Raw genomic sequence first — 21,823 nt, forward strand, 5'->3', positions numbered from 1 at the left:
ATATTCCATTGTATGTAAATAGTACATTTTGTTTATTCATCTATTGATAGGCATTTGGGTTGTTTCCACAGGTTTTAAATCCCCTATTTAACCAACAAAAGCAAGGTTTATTCACAAATTCAAAGAATCTCCAGGTAGAGAGGAATCTTGGAAGTCATGTAGTTCCACATCCTTCTAATTCCTAAGTCATTTGATGGAAGTTATTGCAATCATAAAATTCTGGTATTTCATAGTATCATCTTGAGTGAGGGTGGTCACTACTTTAAATTGTCCACATTTCTCTTTTCCAACTTAGCAATTATTATCAGTATTTTAATTAATTTAGCCATGACACATGACAGATGACGTTCATATGTGTGATACACCTCCACAGGCAAGGCCAGATTTAAAAAAAATTGCATAAAATACAGATAACATAAAAGTTGCCATTCGAACCATTTCTAAGCATACAGTTTAGTGGCATTAACTACATTTACATTGCTGTGCAAACAGCACCATTACTTATTTCCAAAACTTTTTCATAGGCATGGTCAGATTTTGACAACACTCAAAAGTACAGGAAACAAAGTAAAGAGCATCACAGACTTTATTTTCGCATAATATTCCCAAAAGGATTTTAAAAGGTGTGAAAGAAATAAGCTCATCCATTTAAATGTATCAAAAAACTTTTGCTTTTATGTAAAGAAAATAAATATGTTCAATCTCACCTTTAAAATTTAAACTTTATTTGAAAAGAAGGAATTTTGACTTTTTTTTCTGATTCTCTACTTCACAGATAATATTAAAAAGGCACGCAAATATGTAGTTAAAATTTATAGAATCACATTTTATGTTATGTTACTACAAGATTTTTCATTGTATCATTCTTCCTTACAGGCAATATGGATATACAACTAACACTCTGCTTACTCATCCTTCTCGTTAAAAATTTATTCATGGATATAAAAAATGTGAAGCAACTGTAATAATCACAAACACTTCAATAATTCATAATTGCCACAACTTTCTTTTTAAAATTATTTATTTACTTTTTGAGGAAGATTAGCCCTGAGTTAACTGCTGTCAACCCTCCTCTTTTTGCTGAGGAAGACTGGCCCTGAGCTAACATCTGTGCCCATCTTCCTCTACTTTATATGTGGGATGCCTGCCACAGCAAGGTGTGCCAAGCAGTGCCACGTTCGCACCCAGGATCAGAACTGGCGAACCCCAGGCCGCTGAAGAGGAACGTGTGCACTTAACCACTGTGCCACCAGGCTGGCCCCTGCCACAACTATTAATGGTAGTGTACATTAGTAATTGTTCCTTACAAAACCTCTGGTAAGATCTGCTCCTTTGAGGACCATGACTAAAGTTGGTCAAGAACAGTACTTCTGACAGTAACTCTGGAAATTACCTGTCTTTGTAGAGACAGACAACTATGGAAAAACATTGTGTTTTGACACAGTCAACACTATATTAAGTGTCTCCAGGAGACCCAAATGCTAGAGGGTGAGGTATGACTCTGGGACTGATGGTGTCCATTCTCTTGTACTGCAGATATTACTATGCATGGCTTGAACATTACCTTAGAGGTTAAAGAGATAAAGGATGGAGAAACAGATTAAAAAGAGGCATCTTTTTCCCCTCAGCTGGAAAAAAAACTCAGAATGAATTTTGAATAGAATAGAAAGGAATTTGAATTTTGAAGCTGAAAGGGATTTAGGAAATTATTTTTAAGAAAAGTAGTTTATTTCAACAAACATTATTAAGTGATAGATATTGTGCTAAAAAGCCCAGAAAGGTTAAGCAAGTCAGTAACTCAACGGAAGATGGGAGTGGAGTGAAGATCACTTGATTCTTGGAGTCCACCGCTTTGTACAAAAATCACAGTTAAAAACAGGACCTGGAGCCAGTACTCCTAAATTACAATTACTCTCTCTATTAATTTGATAATAGTGTAAGAATAACTGTGTTTCCATATAGGTACAATTGTTCTTATTAGAACAAAATTTTCCACTTTTACTTATAGAACTCATAGTCAATCTGTTCAAACTAGTAATCTACTATCCTGAAAGTGACAAACTGCTTTTATACAATTAAAACCTGACTGAGGTAGCCTGAAGAAGGTAAGGCTTGTTACAGTAAATACCTTTCTAAATTGTCAAACTGACAGAAAGGCAAATTCTATAACAAAAAGATGTTTGAAACAAAAGAAACTTCTATTGGGCCAGAATTTTAAAAGCTGTCTTAGTTGCAGCATTTGCTGCAAAACAATTTGGAGAAAATAAGTGACTGTGAAAATACCAAACATTAGCCTTTTCTGATTATCCAAATGTCCCAGAAAAATACATGTTTACAGTTACAACTTTTCAATCTATAAATATAAAAATCTTCAGTAAGAAAAAGTCTTTTTAAACCACCTATTAATTTGCATTTTCTTAGAAACTTACTAACTGAAATCTTCCCAGTGAAGAAGATTTCATATATCTCACATCATAACTCCTAAGTTCCTATTAAGGTTTTTAATTCTAGATACGACACAGATACTCTTACTATCCCTGTCCCTTTGAACTACAGAAGACTGCTATAAGGATAAACACATTGAGTCTTTTGACACAGTAGTATGCATTAATTAAAAGAATTATGGTTTTTTCATATTACCCAAACCCAGTAACAGATTTCTCCACCTCATCTACAATTAGGCTTTATTTATTTCACATACTTAATTCAATTATCAATAAATACATTAATGTTGCCCAGAGACAGTGTATATATACTGGAAAGAGCAATGTCTTTGTAGTTCAGACAGACTTGCATCTTAATCATGGCTATATCACTGAACTTGCTGGATAAACTTAAATAAGTTTACTGTTGTAAGGGTTAGATGAGAGTAAATGAATATATAGAAAGCAACCAGTGCCTAGCAAATAGTGTATATACAAGAATGTGACACTGCACTGAGTAACAGATGAGGTATACTTACTGATAGATCTCTGACTCTATCACCTCTGAATTAACCTCAAATTTCTAACCCCATTACCCTTTCTGAACTTCAATTCTGGGCCTCTAATGACCAGCTAGAGAGCTACACAATTCCATCTGAATGTGTCTGCCATCTTTCAAATTTACCATCTGAAACTAAACTCAAATTCTTTCTCCTCAATTGACACGCCACTGCAGATTTTCTAATCTGTTAGTGATGGATGCTTTCAATTGCCCTGTCACCCAGAGCCTAAAATCTAGTACTCATTTTTGATTCACCACTCTCATCCCCCACCTCCTGACAAAACCTGGAAATCTTCCTGGAGCTACTCCCCCTTCACAGGCAAATTTAGGAAAATTATAGATACTCCCCTACTTATGAATGTTTACTGACAAGTCACAATCATTCTCCAGAGCAAGTATTATCTATGCCCACTCCCAAGAGATGATAATAATGGTCCTTAAGTCTTTGCTCTCTAGTCTTCATTAGTTTGCTCTCTGCTTAGTTTTGCTGTAGTTGTGGATATTTTTAAGTCCAGCATGGTCAATAAGCACAAAACCTGAAAAAGTTAATAAACAGGGGTATGTGATTATGGCGCAAATAAAATGCAGACCTAAACATACCAATAAAGAGTGAGAAAGCATGCCACCCCCATGAATGGGATAAATTATTGAACATTATGAATGACTGTGAAGTTCAACAAATCCTGCACCATACAAAGATGAGAGCTATATCCACATGATAACTGATAACAATTTACAAGGGACAAGGAAAAATTATTGGAGAAATGGGAAAAATTTGGTGTATGTGGTTAGAGTAGCATCAACACTAGATGGTAAGATTTCAAACTCTTTATAAAGTCTTAGGACCCCTTTACACTTAAAATTTACTGAGAATTCCAAAGAGCTTTTGTTTACGTGAACTATATCTACTAACATTTACCATATTATAAAACTTAGAAATGTAAAAGATTAATTACTGATTCATTTAAAAATAATAAGCCCATTATATGTTAACACATGTTTTTCAAAAAACTACATTTTCTCAAACCAAAAAAGAAAAAGCAAGAGTGGCACTGATTTTTGCTCTCTCTTAAAGTCTGGTTTATTAGATCAGCTAAATTCTCATATCTGCATCTGCATTTAGTCTGTTGTGCTATCACATTTCAAGTAGCCTCTGGAAAACTCCACTGTACATCGTGAGAATAAGAATGAAAATAACAAATAATATTACAATACTGTTAGGAAAATGTTTTGACCTTGTAGACCTTTTGAAAGGTTCTGGGATCCCTAGGAGAGCGCCCACACCATACTAACCACTGCCTTAATTCTTAGTGCTAAATCAAGAGATGGCTAGGAATTTGTAGACGAGATCTTAAGCCAAGCAAGGTGAATGGGGCTGCTGTTGAAACTTCTAACCCAAGTTAAGAGGAAGATGATTCCTATCTTTAAATTTGCACATCACAGAGTAGTAAAATCCAGTTGTCACTTAAGATATCATAAACAAGGAGTGTCCAGAGTGTGTGTTTGTATGTGTGTCTGTTGGTGGGGTGGGGGGGGAACCCATCTCCACAAATTTGCAATGTAAATACAATAGGTGAAAGATAGTCAAGAAAATGTTTAAAATGTTTATCTGGCCAGGAGGAACAGAGTCTGTTAGGGAGGTTCAGGGGTTAGGTTAGGTCTCTTTGCTGATTTAAAAAAGAAACCCACACAAAACAGGTCAGCTAGGTATTTTCATCTCTGGATTTAAGGCCTAGAATTGTGGGGGGCCATCTTGGAACCCTAAGGAGAGCTGGCCTAAGGAGGCAGAGCAAAAAATTGTAAATTTAGGTCCTTGATAATGTCATTGAATTGCTGAATAACCAACTCTGAAGCTGCCTTACCCCAGGATTTGTTGTTTTTTGTGTGAAATAATAAACATCCTTAGCGTTTAAGCCACTTGATTCAAGGTTTTCTAATACACAAAATGAGTATCCACATACAGATGTGCCATAGGTACTTCAACAGATCCAACTGAATTCATCATCATTTCTCACAAATGACTCTTCCTCTCGAAATTCTCTGGCCAATGATACCAGCATTCCAAAAAGCAAAAAACCTGGAAGTCACCTTTGACTTTCGTGGTAGACTAAAAAAGGTCCCTTCCCCAAAATATGTCCATGTCCTAATCCCTGAAATTTGCAAATGTTATTTTTATGGCAAAGACTTTGCAAGTGCAATTATGTTAAATATCCTGCGACAGGGAGAGTAGCCTGGACTGTCCAGGTGAGCCCTAAATATAATGATCAGCATCCTTATCAGAAAGGTAGGAGGAGATTTGACACACACATCAAAGAGGGTGATGTGAAGACAGGGGCAGACACTGGAGTGATGTGGCCACAGCCACAGAAAGCCTGCAGCCACCAGAAACTGAAAGAGGCAAGAAACAAATTCTCCCCCAGAGCCTCCCAAGTGAGTGGGTGCACGCCAACACCTTGATTTCAATCCAGTGATACTGATTTTGAATCGGCCTCCAGAACTGTGAGAAAAATGTTGTTTTAAGCCTTCCATTTTGTGATAATTTATTACAACAGCCACAGCAAATGAATACAACTTCTATCTTTCCCTTTTCCTTCCAACACATACTTGGTTACTAAGACTTGTCTCAAATACATCCTTTCCTTTTTCCGTTAACCACTGACTTGGACTACAGTCATGTGTCGTTCTGAGAAATGTGTCATTAGCTGGTTTCATCATTGTGTCAACATCACAGTGTACTTATACAAATCTAGATGGTACAGACTACTACACATCTAGGACATATGGTGCTAACCTTATGGGACTACTGTCGTATATGCGGTCACTCACTGACCAAAACATCGTTATGTGGGCATGACTGTACTTAAACAACATCATGATTGGTCTCCTTGTCTTTAATCTCACCAACCTCGAAACAATCCTCCACCATTATTCAAATATTCTCTAAAATACAATCATCTGAGTCCAGCACTTATCACCTTATGCCTTAGTCATCACACTGACCAACTTTTAACAGCACTTCATTCTTTTCAGCACTTTCATATATATTTGATAGTTTTTTGGTTTTTTTTTTGAGGAAGATAAGCCCTGAGCTAACATCTGCTGCAATTTCTCCTCTTTTTTTGCTGAGGAAGACTGGCCCTGAGCTAACATCCGTGCCCATCCTCCTCTACTTTATATGTGGGATGCCTACCACAGCATGGCTAGCCAAGTGGTGCCATGTCCGTGCCCAGGATCCAAACTGGCAAATCCTGGGCCACTGAAGTGGAATGTGGCCCTTAACTGCTGCACCACCGGCCCAGCTCCCAGATACAGACTGATTTTAATATATAAAATCCTTGAGATAAGGCAGACTATCATGCTCCCACTATATTGATGAGGAAATTGACACTCAGAGTAAATCACTTACCCAAGGTCATAGGGCTAGTAAACAGCAATTTACACCCTGATCCTAAGCTTTTTCACTATATATCTCATATTCTGTCTGCTCTATTATGCTTTCGGGCGCTGTAGGCTGCTATCTTTCTCTCCCTACTCTCCAGCATGAACTCTTGTTCCAAACTGATTTTGACTCACTCTCCAAACATACACATATTTCTGCTTCCTCACCTCTGGTCCCTTTTTGGAACTACTCCTTTATTGCTCTCATCAGGTCAAAAGCTACTCTATTTTGTTTCTCCTTCCACCCTAGATGTCAGCAATACCTTCCATTTGTATGTCTTTTTTCAGATTACAATGTGTTTTAAAATATATTTTCTTTAGATCTTAAAAATCTTATGAAGTAGATGAGGAAACTCTTTAAAGATCAAGGAAAGTAAAGATCAGAGAAAATAAGTGGCCTAAAAGGGGCTCAAAATCAGGAACTTATTTAAATCCTGTCCTCATTTTATATTATACTATGCTGCCTTTCCCTCCACTGAACTCTTATAGTATCTTCTGTCTTGACCATTGATCTGGCATTTGATATAGTATCAATTTAGGTAACCAAGGTATATGTCCTGTTTCTCCAAGGATAATTCCAATATATTTACAGAATCAATCATACCTGTGTTCTTTAAAAATCATTTTATAACTACTTGAGATATAACTGACATACAATAAACAGTACATATTTAAAGAGTACCATTTGATCAATTTTGACATACATATCATCACCACAATCAAGATAAGGAACATTTTCATGACTCCTGTAAGTTTCTTTGTACCTCTTCAAAATCTCTCCTTCCTTCCCCTCCCTAGGAACCACTGATTTGCTTTTCATTTTAGATTAGCTACATTTTCCAGAATTTTATGTAAGAGAAACCATACAGTATATATTTTCTTACTCATCTGGCTTCTTTCACTGGATCTAATTATTTTGAGATTCATCCATGTTGTTGGCCTCAAGAATTTTTTGTTCCTTTTTATTGCTGAGTACTATTCCATTGTGTGGATGTACCATAACCTATTTATCATTTAACTGTTGATAGGTTTTTGAGTTGTTTCCAGTTTGGGGTTATTACAAATAAAGCTGCTATTAACACTTGTGTACAAGTCTTCGTATGGACACATCAGCAGAGGTTCTTAACCATTTCTGTTTCTAGACCATTTACATGGGTTATACTCTTACCAATAACACTGCTTATTATAGTGCAGTGATTCTCAACTGGGCATCCCTTTATGGCCACAAAAGGATCACTGCTCTATTACTCAGAAGAGCAGTTTATGTATACTAGGTAATCAATTACTAGTTCTTTACAGATCTTGCTCTCCGACAGATCTGTATGCTACTATGAGGGAAGAGGCTGAGCCTGTGTGTATTCTACAATGGCCTAACACAGAGGGCATTTAAAAAATCTTGAATAGGGCTGGCCTGGTGGTGTAGTGGTTAAGTTCATGTGCTCCACTTCAGCGGCCCAAGGTTTGCAGGTTTGCATCCCAGGTGCAGACCTAGCACCGCCTGTCAAGCCATGCTATGGCAACATTCCACACAAAATAGAGAAAGACTGGCACCAGATGTTAGCTCAGGACGAATTTTCCTCTCTCTCTCTCTCTCACACACACACAGTGTCGAATAAATGTCTGTGGTTTATGGTGCCTGTTTTTGGAATAAGCATATCCTTTTATGTTGAATCACAACATTAATAAAAGCATAATTGCAAATGATAAACAAAATAAAACTTGAGACAAAATATATGAAATAAATATTTCTAAAGAGTTTAACATATACAACATGCAAACATTTTATAGAAAACTTGTTAATACAGCTGGTTTAAGAATGGAAGAGCTGTGACTCAAAGTAAAATCTTCATGCCAAAATTTCACAGAAAATTTCTGAGTGAAAATTACAACTCCTACAATTTCCTTCTCCAGAAAGTTATTAAGTTAAAATGAGATGCTTTCCACTTTTATTTTCTTTAGAATCAAGTTGTTTTTTCTTCACAAATGTTACAGTACCTCATATTTTAAATTTTGTTCTAAGAAAACTTATCACTCTGTTGTTAGTCTAAGCAAAAACAACTATCTGTATTTTTCCATGAAGGAAACGACACTGTTTAGAATGGATTCACATGAGTACTCACATTTGAGAACATGCTTTTACTCTTTCTCTGAATAAATACACTAATAAAAGTGTATGCGATCTTTATTTGATGATGCTTTATTTCCCAAAGGTCTTCCTTATGTGTTTATTAAGTTTTCAGGAAGAATTCCAAATGGATTACTGTATCTCAGTTTCAAAAAAAAATCGTTTAACTTTTGTAACTAGACTTTTTTATTTTATTATTTTTTTTGAGGAAGACTAGCCCTGAGCTAACTACTGCCAATCCTCCTCCTCTTTTTGCTGAGGAAGACTGGCCCTGAGCTAACATCCATGCCCATCTTCCTCTACTTTATACGTGGGAGGCTTACCACAGGATGGCTTTTGCCAAGCAGTGCCATGTCTGCACCCAGGATCCCAACTGGCGTCGAGAAACGGAACCTGCGAACTTAACTGCTGTGCCACTGGGTCAGCCCAACTAGACATTTTTTAATCAACTAAAGATTTCAATCATTTTACTACATAAAGAAGTCTTTTCTTCACAATTAGAAGGACCTGCAACTAAGATATATAACTATGTGGGGGCAGAGGGGGTATGCTTTGGGAAATAAAGCAGGAAAAAAAGGAAAAAAAAAAGATTGGCAACAGTTGTTAGCCCAGGTGCCAATCCTTAAAAAAAAAAAAAAAAAGAAAGAAGGAAAAGAAGTCCTTTCTAGAGCCAGCCCTGATGGCCTAGTGGTTAAAGTTCAGCGCTTTCACCACTTTGGCAGCCCAGGTTTGTTTCCTGGTTGTGGGATCACACCACCTGTCAGTCAGTTGCCATGCTGTGGCAGTGGCTCACATAGAAGAACTAGAAGGACTTATAACTACGATATATAACTATGCACTGGGGCTTTGGGGAGGAAAAAAAAAAGAGGAAGACTGGCAACAGATGTTAGCTCAGGGTGAATCTTTCCCTGCAAAACAAGACAAAACAAAACAAAACAAAAAGTCCGTTCTAGTTCAGAGCTTTGAGAAAGAGAGATTTGAGATTCACCTGGAGTTAAACAATAAATCAACTAAACCGGTTACATTAAACTATTAGAATTTCCTCTCATTGCTGGTAGCTACAGAGTCATGCTGAGCATTAATTTCTACATCAAGGGAAGTTAATATATATTGAGTAATGCCCACCAAATGTCTTTATCTCATTCTGGACTCACAATTCTGAGAAAAGGATTTTAAAAATCCAGTTATAAATGAGGAAAACAGAAAGTTAAATTAACTTGTCCATAGTCCTATAAATACTAAGTAATAAAACTAGGATTTGAACAGGTCTGACTAAAAAATTCAAATTTCCAGTCCCTTCTCCCCACCCCATGTTGCTGTTTACAAGAATTCAATCATAGTACTTAAGGGATATCAGCTATTAACATCAAATCATTATTACTAGAAAGCTAGCTTGAAGAAAGGGTATATCTTACCCACTCTTTTGGATCCTTACATGAGCAAGTCAAATTCAAGTTAGTTTTACTCAATTAGCAATTAAAGACCTCTTTTTTTCCCATGAAGAGTTTTTAAGTGTTCAAATCAAGTAACTAAGAGTTCCACTGCACATCTTTTAAAAGATGTACACAAGTACAGTGGCATTACCCAACACGCCTTCGCACTGTTGCCAATCTTAAATGTGTTTTGTTATGGACTGAACCGTCTCCCCCTGCATCCCTCAAAATATGTTGAAGTTCTAACCCCCAGTACCTGAGAATGTTACCTTCTTGAAGACAGGTTATTTACAAAGGCAATCAAGTTAAAATGTGGTAATTATGATGCCCTTATAGAAAGGGAAAATTCGCAGACACTTAGGGAGAATGCCACATGCAGACTGGAGTTATGCTGCCACAAACCAAGGCATTAGCAGAAGCAAAGAGAGAGGCATAGAACAGATCCTTCCCTCACAGGTTCTTTCACTCAGAAGGAATCAACCCTGCCGACACCCTGATTTCAGACTCCCAGCCTCCAGAACAGTCACACAAAAATTTCTCTTGAAGCCACCCAGTTTGTGGTACTTTGTTACAGCAGCCCTAGCAAACTAATACACGTCTGCTTTTCAAAATAATGTAAAATTTAACTTCATTGAATTTTAATGGACTAAACATTCAACTGAAAGGCAGAGACTGGGATTAAAAAAGCAAACCCAACTATATGCTCTTCATAAGAAACCCACTTTAAATAAAAAGACATGGATAGGTAAAGATATACTTATTACTATATTAAAAGATATACTGTGCAAACCATAAGCATAAGAAGGCTGGAGTTTTCTATATTTAATACCAAATAAAGGAAACTTCAAGACAAAAAAATATCACGAGATACAGAGTTGTATAACAATAAAAAATGTGGGGTCAGGGGCCAGCCTCGTGGCCAAGTGGTTGGGTTTGCACGCTCTGCTTCAGCGGCCCAGGGTTTCGCTGGTTTGGATCCTGGGCGGAGACATGGCACTGCTCATCAAGCCATGTTGAGGCGGCATCCTGCATGCCACAACTGGAAGGACTCACAACCAAAAATATGCAACTATGTACCAGGGGGCTTTGGGGAGAAAAAGGAAAAATAAAATCTTTAAAAAAAAAATGTGGGGCCAGCTAAGTGGCGTAGTGGTTAAGTTCGTGCACTCTGCTTTGGTGACCTTGGGTTTGCCGGTTCGGATCCCGGTTGCAAACGTATGCACTGCTAATTAAGCCATGCTGTGGCAGGCGTCCTACATACAAAGTTGAGGAAGACAGGCACAGATGTTAGCTCTGGGTCAATCTTCCTCAGCAGAAAAAGAGGAGAATTGGCAGCGGGTTAGCTCAGGGCTAATATTCCACACACGTACACACAAAAAAACAACAAAAAAAGCCCCAATAAAAAATGTGTATGCACCTAATAACAATGCTTCAAAATACAAGATGTAAATACTGACAGAATTAAGGAGAAAGAAAATCCACAATAACAGTTGGAAATTTTAATACCTTCCCAGTAATTGGTAGAACTGGGCAAAATAAATATAAATCAGTAAAGACATAAAAGATTTGAACAATACCATCAACCACCTTGACCTAATTGATATTTATAGTGCAGAATATACATTCTTTTCCAGTGCAACACAGTATGTTCATCAAGACCATATGGTGGGCCATAAAGCAAAACTTACCGAATTATAAAGGAATGAATGTACACAGAGTTATCTCATCACAAAAAAATTAGAAATCAATGAGTTATCAAGAAAACCTCAAATATTTGGAAATAAAACAACACACTTCCAAATAATCCATAGGGTGACCAAGGGAAATCACCAAGGGAAATTGGAAAGTATTTTTAACTGAGTAATACTGAAAATACATCATTATCGACATTTGTATGATACAGCTAAAGCAGCACCTAGAGTAAAATTTATAGCTTTAAACATATATATTAGAAAGGAAACTCTAAAAATCAATGGCCTACCACCACACACCCTACCACTTCACATCCATTAGTACAGCTACTATAAAAAACAGAAAATAACAAGTGTTGACAAGGACGTGCAGAAATGGAACCCTTCTGCACTGCCAGTAGGAGCATAAGTGTAGTCACTGTGGAAAACAGTATGGCAGTTCCTCAAAAATTAAAAATAGAATTACCATATAATCCAGCAATTCTACTTTTGGGTATATACCCAAAAGAATTGAAAGCAGGGACATGAACATATACATATATTCAGACACAAATGTTCCTAAGAGTATTATTTTCAATAGCCAAATGTCCATTGACAGATAAATGGATAAACAAAATGTGGTATATACATACAATGGAATATTATTTAGCCTTTAAAAGGAAAGAAACTCCAAAAATTGCTATGAAATTCTGATACATCCATTCATATGGATGAATATTGAGAACATTACGCTAAGTGAAAAAGACCAGTCACAAGAGGATAAAGATTGCCTGGTTCTAATTATATGAGGTCCCTAGAGTAGTCAAATTCATAAAGAATGTAGAAGGGTAGATGCCAGGGGGTGGAGGGAGAGGGGAATTGGAAGTTATTGTTTAATGTGTACAGAGTTACAGTGCTGCAAGACGAAAAGAGTTCTGGAGATGGATGGTGGCGATGGTGGCATTAACGATGTGAATTTACTTCATGCTATTGAACTGTACACTTAAAAATGGTTAAGGTGGTAAATTTTTTACACATATTTCATTATAATTAAAAAAAATAAACGGTCTAGGCTTCTATACTAAGAAGCTAGAAAAAGAGTAAGACAAACCCAAAATAAATACAAGGAAACAGAGCAGGCATAAATCAAACAAAAAATAGACAAACTACAGCCAAAACTTGGTTCTCTGAAGAGTTAAGCAAAACTGATAAACCTTTAGCTAGACGGATAAAGGAAGAAAAGGGGGGCAGTAGAAGGAAAACCTGGGAAACAGATAAATAGAATGACCAGGACGGTACAATGTTTCAGAAATCAAGGGTGTAGAATATTTCAAGGAGTAGTGATCGACAGTGTCAAATGCTGCTGATAAGTCAAATAAGATACAGACCAAAGCCTACTCAATTGAGCCACAAGGCGTCACTGATGGTCTTATAATAGCACATAAGGGAGAGGTAGTAGGGTCAGATGTTAAATTGTAATAGACAAAGATAAAGAGTATACAGAAATGCGGAAGTGAAAACTGTGAACACAGACAATTCAATTAGAAGAAGTTTGGTTCTAAAGATAGAGCAAGCAGGTTAGCTGGAGGGAAATAAAGGCTAAAGGGAGGATATTGGCATTTTTAGAGAATGAGAGAAACTAGAGAATGCTTTTTCCCCCCAGATATATATTTTTTATTGTGGTAAAATATATAGAGAATGCTTTTTGTTTTTTTCTCTGCTTTATCTTCCCAAACCCCCCTGTACATAGTTGTATATCTTAGTTGCAGGTCCTTCTAGTTGTGGGATGTGGGACACCGCCTCAACGTAGCCTGATGAGAGGTGCCATGTCCGTGCCCAGGATCCGAACCCTGGGCCGCCGCAGCGGAGCGCCCGCACTTAACTACTCGGCCAACGGAGCCGGCCCCGAGAATGTTTTGACTGTTGTTAGAAAAGACTCAGAGAAGAAGAAAAGTTAAAGATAGAGCAAACAGGTGATAACAGATAGCATAAGTTCCCTATATAGGTAGAAAGAAACTGGATTTAGTCCATGAGTGAAAGAATTAGCTTAAATAGGAAACCCAGTGACAGGAAAAAAGAGGAAAGGAAGGGTGCAGTTACAGTTACATTTATAGGGGGTGGTGAGAAGTAGTGGGAGTTCTTGTCTAATAGCTTTGGCTTTTATTTCTCTTTGAAGTTACAAGTAGACTGCTGAGAAGAGAGGAGATAAAGCAGAATTCTGAGGAAAATGAAATATGAGAAATGTGTGTGGAAATAAACCCAAAACAAAACAGAAGGATGGGTAGGAGGTACTGAAGATCCAAGTGAAAATGGAGACCACAAATTTGTAGTGGCAATAATCTACGGCTTTTGAATTATATTTCAATAGCTGTTAAAAATAATCAATGGCTTTGAACAAGTTGTTAAAAAAATAATAGCAATAATCATTAGTTAATACTTACATAGTACTCAGTGTGTACCAAGCACTGTTCTAAGTACTTTTTACAAATTAAATAATTTAATTTTCACACCACCTTTTCAGAGAGGTCTCACTTGGTATCTTCATTTTACCAGTAAGGAAAATGAAACACAGGGAAATTAAGGAACTAGCCCAAGGCCACACCACTAGTATCAGAGTCAAGATTTGAACCCAGGTAGTATGTTCAGTTTTGCTTTTGACACTATGCAGTATTGCCTCGCACAGTAAAGCAAAGTAAACCTAGTTGAAAAAAGTAGAAAGGAGGAAGAAACAGAATCAGGTGGGCCAAAAAACAAAGAGGCAGTGATTCCTGTAAATAGAAATAATTCTCATAGAAGTATGGATTGTATGGTTTTATATGGAACGTAAAAGGAACCAAAGATAAAATAAACTGTCCTCATACAGTAATGAAAAGTCACAAAAAGGAAATGGTCAGTGTTGGAATATCCAAAGCAGAAAGGGAGAAAAGCAAAGAGCCAAGGAAAAAGTAAGACCCAGGTAGTCAAAATGTAAAAGAGTGAAAAAGGTAAAAGTGGAAGAAACACATAGACAGGTGCATGAGCATGCGTGCACACACACACCAGTAAACAACACGAGTTAAGAGAGAAAAATGTAACAGAAGCAAAGCAAGTATAGTTGAGTCCCCGAAAACTCCTATTTTATTTTCTTTGTTTGGACTGAAGAATTTCCCAATTTTATCAAAGAGCACAAATAGAATATTTATTAGAGGGTAGTAATGAATATGCTTGCTTGCTAAAAGTAGGTGAGAAACAGATATTTAGCAGGTTCAGATCTGAATTCAGAGGAAATCATTTAAATTTTTTTTCCCTAAAGACTGGCACCTGAGCTAAGAACTGTTGCCAATCTTCTTTTTTTTCTTCTTCTCCTCCCCAAAGCCCCCCAGTACGTAGCTGTATATTCTAGTTGTGAGTGCCTCTGGTTGCGCTAAGTGGGATGCCGCCTCAGCATAGCCTGATGAGCAGTGCCAAGTCCACGTCTAGGATCCGAACCGGCAAAACCCTGGGCCGCCAAGTGTGAGAACTTAACTATTTCCCCACATGATCAGCCCCTAGAGGAAATTATTTAAAAAAGGAATTATCTAAAGTTGTTTCAGAAACCAGAGGTAGTAGTTCCACAAAATCCTGATTCCAGAGATTCAGTCTTGGTTATATGCTACCCCAAGATGTCTGTATACTTATGCTGAACGTATCAAAAAGTATCAAAACCAGATGAATAGCAAATCACGTCAACATAAAGAAATAAATACATCTAATACCTATAGAAGGATAGCAATACAATATACTAAAGCTGCAAATTGGGTACCAAACACTTGTAATTTTAAGATTTTTTAAAAAGCCATACAAGAAAATTATTAAAATAGAACACCATTCAATGTAGAGACAAGGAAGATGCTGTTTGCCAAGAGTGAGACATCAATAATAAGTTTCATCCACCAATTTTCACTCTAAGGCAGAGTTATCAATGTGAAATACCATGATGATACAAATCAGTGATTTACTTCAGGACCAGTTATGGAAAAATTTGCTGGCTACGTAAAAATGTCACCCTTGGCACTAATAATGATGTTACTAAAGAAAGTTAACATAATACTTAATGTACCCTTCAAGCAGGAGTATAGTATAAATCTACCGTATCTTTATATTTTTAAAGGCACTTATACAATCACTACTTTAGATCTGGTAACTAAGCATCTAGAGATTTTCAGCTCTTGGCCTAAAATGGGGTGAAGTATTTCTAATATTAAAAAATAAAAAAAAACTAAGGTGGCTTTCAGCTTAACAGGAGAAATTTCAAACAATTATTCTGAAGTAGATGGAGAATTATCTGTTTCAGTGGTGAATGTGGTGGCATTTAAAGTAAAAACAACCCATAAAGCTTATAAAAATAGAGTATGCTCAATAGCAGTCTACGAAATATCAGGAAACTACAGGGAAATATATATATTCAATATATGTAATATTTACCAAGATAATAAAAAATCATAGTTGGAAGGAGCCTAATTAATTAGGAGCCTCCTAACTAATAAAGGAAATCCCTTTACAATAGTCTTTGATACTTGACCATTTTTAGTGACAAGAGTGTTTTATCCCTTAAAAGTTTAAGAGGACCACCGTAGACACAGAGGATAGAGATTATTATTGGTTTAACACAGCTGTCAATAATGTATAAGAAGAATGTATAGTCAACATTTTACTATGAAAAACTCCAGGTATAGCAAAATTTAAAGAATTTTACAGGTGAATGCCATTAAAATTCTAGTAAACTTGTTTTATCACATTTCTCCATCCATCAATCCATCTTGATTGCTGATGCTCTACAATTTAAATGCCTATTAAAATACCTAAACATAGTTTCCTTTTTTAAAAAAGACTGGTCCTGAGCTAACATCTGTTGCCAATCTTTTTTTCTTCTTCTTCTTCTTTCCCCAAAGCCCAGCAGTACACAGTTGTATATCCTAGTTGCAGGTCCTTCTAGTTCTGTGATGTGGGATGCTGCCTCAGCATGGCTTGATGTGTGGCGCTAGATCTGTGTCCAGGATCTGAACTGGTGAAACCCTGGGCCACTGAAGCAGAGTGTGCAAACAACCACTTGGCCATGGGGCTGGCCCCTAAATGTAGTTTCTGAAGCAAGGTCTGATATACTAAGGATGTGTAACAAACATGACAAGCACATGGGGCGCTTGGCATGCAACCTTCAGTGTTGCTATAGGACAAACATCAGTCATGTAGTTCCTTTAACACACAGTGAGTGAAAATATATTCAATTTTATTACATGTTATATTTAGTGTTACATTTAGGTGTAGCAAAGTAGTTTTTAAATGCTAGCTCTGAAGACAGACCTGAGTTTGAAACCAGGATATCAGTTTCCCTACTTACAAAATAAGATAGTAGCAGCAATATCAAAGGGTTAATGTGAGATTTAAATGAGATGATGTATAAATGTTTAGCACAGTGCTGGCTTTTTGAAAGGGATCAACAAATGTTAGCAATTATCATCATCACTGTATTAGTCCATTCAGCCTACCACAATAGGCTCTAGCTGCTATGTGGTTATACACACCTAAGCTACTGTTTGTGGTATTCTTTTCATCACTTTGTGTTCTAATAATCTTAGGCAGTCTATTTTACTGAGATTAAAGACAGAACCAAGGTGAATGGGGCCAAAGCATATGCATTCTCCATTTTCCCACTCCACTCCCTGAAGGAAATAGAGGTTCTACTCTGTTACCCAAATCAGTAGTGGTGTACACTGAGGAAAACACACTGCGGGCACATCTTTTGCTTTTCGGCACCTGGGTGAGCGGCAGCTGATAAATTGCCTAACTGTGCTCTGCATACTTTTAGACAACCATTGCTCCCTCTTAAACCCTCATTTGGCGGCGGGCCCAGTGGGGCAGCAGTTAAGTTCGCACTTTTCACTTCTCGGCGGCCCGGGGTTCGCCGGTTTGGATCCCGGGTGCAGACGTGGCACTGCTTGGCAAAAGCCATGCTGTGGTAGGTGTCACACGTATAAAGTAGAGGAAGATGGGTGTGGATGTTAGCTCAGGGCTAATTTTCCTCAAAAAAAAAAACAAACAAAAAAAACCCCTCATCTGAACACACAATTATCATTTCTACCAAATTTTGCCCAATTCAAACAAAATGTGCTGGCTTCACTGATCACATGTCCAAATGTCTTTTATATTTGCAGATGGCATATGCATGTCAGTTTTGTTGTGTGGCATATAAGTAGACGGATTCACAAAACTTCCACTAACTACGTGCCTCTTTAAAAATGCGATTTTCAAGTAAAGCTTGCAAAAGCAAGCTTGAAATCTACTTTTCTGCTCACCTCTGAAGATTAGTCTTAGTGCTTTCTCTTTGCCAGAGGAATCAGAATCAAATTGCAAAATTTAAAAGTACTCCCCTACTGCTTCAAGTAAGTAACATACTTTGTCTACTGCTAATCCTTCTGCAGTTAAGATATATAAGAATATATTAGATATTAAAAGGTATGGCAAAGGTAAAAAATACTTCATCTTAAAAACTAATCTGGGTGAGGCTTCTTTAAACATACTTTTAAAACATTATTTTCACTTTTGAACCATGTATATATTTTACAAATTCAAAAAATAAAAATTTAAAAAGAAAACTCTAAAATAAAAAATGAAGCCAATGAACCATATCAAATTGGTAGCATAACCAAACAGAGAAAAGTATTTCAAGTGACTTTTGAACACAGTAAGTACTCTGATTATACATCTTTCATATAATATATTCTAAGGACAAAAATAAATGCAAAGAAATTTTGAACTTTCAAAAGTTTATGATAGTAATATTGGTAAGGTAATTTTGAAACAATTTTATGTATACATAGTAGTTAAGGAAAAGTCTGCTAAGTTATGTTTGAACTGGAAACGATTACGCAAACAAGCAAAAAACTATTTTTTGGTTTTCTCCTTGGAAAGGGCCTAGAGCAGCGACAGTCCAGCAGCAATGAATATGCCAAACATCCAGATCTTGCTTTCTATACACCACTTCTCACCAGAAAAGAACTACGACTCCTTGGATAAACAGCCCATTCCAGATCTGGAGGGAAGAGAGTAACAAGGCAAGCCTGGCATATCTTGTGCCAGAAAGTACTTCAAGACTAATGGCGAGCAGAAGTGTTAAAGACACAGAAGCCAGCTTGAAAGGGTTCCTACTGTCCAAATTTGGGACAGTTTGATCACCAAAAAGAAAAAGACTTGTAATGGTTATTAAAAAAAAAGGAACAAATTAAAAGCCATGAGTCCACAGTGGTATGCCCACAAAAAAGAAAAAAACCCCTCATTTGCCACCATTGGGGGGAGACTATTTCCCCAGCTCTTTACTCTGAAAATTGGTAATTAAAGGGAAGGAATTAAGCATTTACTCTGTATTTTTAGGAGAAACTTTAGTTCACCCCTAGTTAATGAAGGAAATCTTCCTTACAGAAAATCTCTAATAAAATAACTGATTTAAGCAAGACTCACTATCAATGGGTGCTAAAATTACTAAGCAAAATGTAGTGAGAAACAGGATATTTGCCTGATGTCAAAGTATTACCCCAAGATTACACACAAATCACAAACAGGCAAACCACACCTTCATAACAGGTCTGGTAGTCACTTCAATCAAATGGTCACATCTAACATCACTAACAGTGTGGCAAACTGACATTATGTACCTCCTATATGACACAATATGAACTACATAGCATCACCTATTAAATATTTTTGCCAAAGAAAGTTTCATTTTAAGCTAATCAAGCTTTTCTTTAGAACTACCTTCCACTAACAGGAAATTCAGGGAGATAGAAGGATGAATTAAATGACACAATGAGGAAACAGCTAAGTTCAGAATGTGGGAGCACTCTTTAAGACTGGTTTGGTCAGTTAAGTATCAGAAAAAAAGGAAATGGGTACTATTCTTTTTAAAAACAAACTACAGGCATAATCACCAAACACAACGCATGAATCTTGATTGAATATAGCTGGGGGAAAAACTCCCAAAGAGACTTTGGAACACTGAGGAAATGTGCATATGAATTATTTCAGACAGGTGCCAATAATGATACTGGGGTTAGAGAATGTCCTTATTTTTAGGAAATGCATGCAGAAATATTTGAGTGTCACAACCTTTGCAACTTACTTTCCATTGGTTACACACAGAGAGACGCAAACAGAAAGGAGAGAAGAGAGGAGGAAACAATAAATGATAATCATGGAACCTAGGTAGTGTAGTATTCACTGTTATTTTTTTTCTCATCTTCCATAAGATTGAAATTTTTCATAAGGTTTAAAAAAAGGGTATCTGTACTGAGAGGTACAGCAGAAAATACACCTGAGCTGGAAATATATCTGGGTACAAACCTTACCTCTTTTCTTTCTAGTTGTGGTGCCTAAAGCAAGTTACTTAATATCACTAAGTTTCCGTCTCATCTATAAAAGTCAAGTAATAATATCTAAGTCATTAGGTTGTTCTAAGAATTAAATAAGATCACATATGTAAAATGCCTCGCAGTGCTGCACAAAATAAGTCTGGTTTTCATAATTAAAGAATGTAATCATCCTGAAATATAGGAAAACATGCCTGTCATTATTTTCACATTCTATGATAAGGAAACTACATTAGGTAAAATTAAATAATATTAATTCATTGACAGTCAACATGAAGTAACAGAGGAAATGAAGATTTATATTTTATTAAATCCAGTAATTCCAACTGAAATCTTCAGCAAAAGGAAACCATAAAAATCTTTACCTATCCAAACTATTTGCCATCTATCAAATTGTGAAGCTTGTTTTGGTACTGGCCTATACCCGAACAAAACAGGAAATAAGCGAAAGTTAGAGGATTTTTTCCTGACCACAGGTAATCTGCTCATATGTTGAAAAGAATGTAAGTTTTCGTCTTCCTTTCTGACGGTTCCGTAGAGCACACCACCTCGGGCTTTCTGCTAAACGCCGGCGAAGCCTCGGGGCTCGCACGGACGCAGTCCCTGCCCGAGCGCCAACGTGCTGTCATCTCCCTCGCAGGTGACCCGTTTCTGGTTAGGCCAGCAGAAAAGACGCGACGCAGAAGGATCCTCAGGTAGGGAGCACAGGACGCGCTCGGTTCCGCGGCTTCTGAGGAGTGCCCCCTTCCCCCGCGCCGCAGACAGCGCGGCCCGGCCCGCCAGGTGAGGGGCGCCCGCCGGGGGAGGGGCGGCGCGCGAACCCCGGCCCCGGGAGCCCGGCTCGTCCCTCCCCAACTGCGCGGCCCAGGCCACTCGCCTCCCTGAAGGATTAGGCGCCACTGAGGGGACCCTGTGGGGTGTCTCCCGGAGCGGACGGGGGCGACAAGACCAGGCTTCCCTCCCGTCCAGCGCCCAGACGGGGAGCGCACCGCGAGGGCCCGGGCGGCGACCGCGGCCGGCGGCTGCCCCAACCCGCCCTCCCGTCCCCGTTACCTGAGGGCGGCGCGCCGGGGCCCGGAGGCCTGGTGCTGCTCCTCCTCCCCGCCAGGCTGAGGCTGAGGCGGCGGCGTCGGCGGCGGCGGCGACAGCCCGGGGGGAGGGGGCGGAGCGCGCGGCTCGCCGCCTCTCTCCTCCCCCGGGAGGCTGGGGACCCTATCTCGGGCCGCCGCGCCCAGGCCCGTGGACAGCCTGCGGCCGGGGCATGGCGGCGCAGCCCGCGGCGTGCCCGCGAGGCGGGAGAGGGCGAAGCGGCGGGCGGGAAGCCCCCGCGGCGCGCGGAGCGGCCTGAGGGGAGGAGCGAGGGCGCCGGGGCGCCGCGCGCGGGCGGCCGTTGGGGGCGGGCAGCCGAGGGCAGGCAGCGGTTTGCGGAGCGCGGCGACGGCTCGCGTTTTCCCGGCGGGGCGGGGTGGGGAAGGGGAAAGGGAGTGAGGGGAGGGGAGGGGGAAGGTTGGGAGGGAGCCGCCGCCGCGCGCGTGCGGGCCGGCGCCGCCGCCGTCGCCGCTCCGCTCACTCCTGCCTGTTTTGGGGGCACTTTGTTTGTGTCCCACAATGCTCTGCGCGGGCGGCCGGGCTGGGGAAGGGGAGGGAAAGTGGGCGGGACGACGCGAGCTCGGGGGCGGGGCGCGGAAGGGGGGGGGGGGGGGAAACGCGGTTATTGCGCAAGCGCAGAAGAGTCAGCTCCAGGTCGTCGGAACTTGAACTGTGAGCGACTCGGTCCGCTTACACAGCGTGGGT

At 39.0% G+C, this 21,823-nt stretch overlaps 1 protein-coding gene across 2 annotated transcripts in view; it reads right to left on the bottom strand.

Annotated features, from left to right (window-relative positions):
* Positions 1-21,613, bottom strand: part of ZBTB44 (zinc finger and BTB domain containing 44) — a 71,343-nt gene extending 49,730 nt beyond the window's left edge. Inside the window, exon 1 of one of the 2 annotated variants that reach the window (XM_046685656.1) lies at positions 21,083-21,613. The gene's annotated coding sequence lies outside the window, so the exon portion shown is untranslated. The remainder of the gene's footprint in view (positions 1-21,082) is intronic. The other variant, XM_046685654.1, reaches the window with a different exon arrangement.
* Between the last annotated feature and the right edge of the window lie 210 nt (positions 21,614-21,823).

The sequence above is a fragment of the Equus quagga genome, chromosome 14 (assembly GCF_021613505.1).
Source record: "Equus quagga isolate Etosha38 chromosome 14, UCLA_HA_Equagga_1.0, whole genome shotgun sequence".
Taxonomy (NCBI): domain Eukaryota; kingdom Metazoa; phylum Chordata; class Mammalia; order Perissodactyla; family Equidae; genus Equus; species Equus quagga.